The following is a 400-nucleotide window of genomic DNA, read 5'->3' as shown; positions in this document are numbered from 1 at the left end:
GACTTTTACTAGCATAATAAAAAAATAATTGCAAAATTAACTACAAAAATAAATCAAACAGTACATAATAAATTGCCTTCGTTATCGGGTGTTATTTTTGTTATTGTGTGAGATAATACAACAGTTATACAATAAAGCAAAAGATGTACTTGTTGAATAATTTGTAAATGCAAATCGCAAAGGTTTCACAAAATTCAGAGTCGAAACGTTTGCGATTTACACGTAAAATTATTCAACAAGTACATTTTTTAATTTATTGTATCATTGTTGTATTATTTTATTCACCAATAACTGTGGTGGTTCACAGAAGCAATTTATTATTTACTATATTTGATAATAAAAGAGTCACAGACAAATAACAGACAGAAAGACAGACTAACAATAAGAAGAGCACACGTCT

The sequence above is a fragment of the Wasmannia auropunctata genome, unplaced genomic scaffold, assembly GCF_000956235.1.
Source record: "Wasmannia auropunctata unplaced genomic scaffold, wasmannia.A_1.0 LD334330.1, whole genome shotgun sequence".
Taxonomy (NCBI): domain Eukaryota; kingdom Metazoa; phylum Arthropoda; class Insecta; order Hymenoptera; family Formicidae; genus Wasmannia; species Wasmannia auropunctata.
This window is presented reverse-complemented; position numbering follows the sequence as displayed.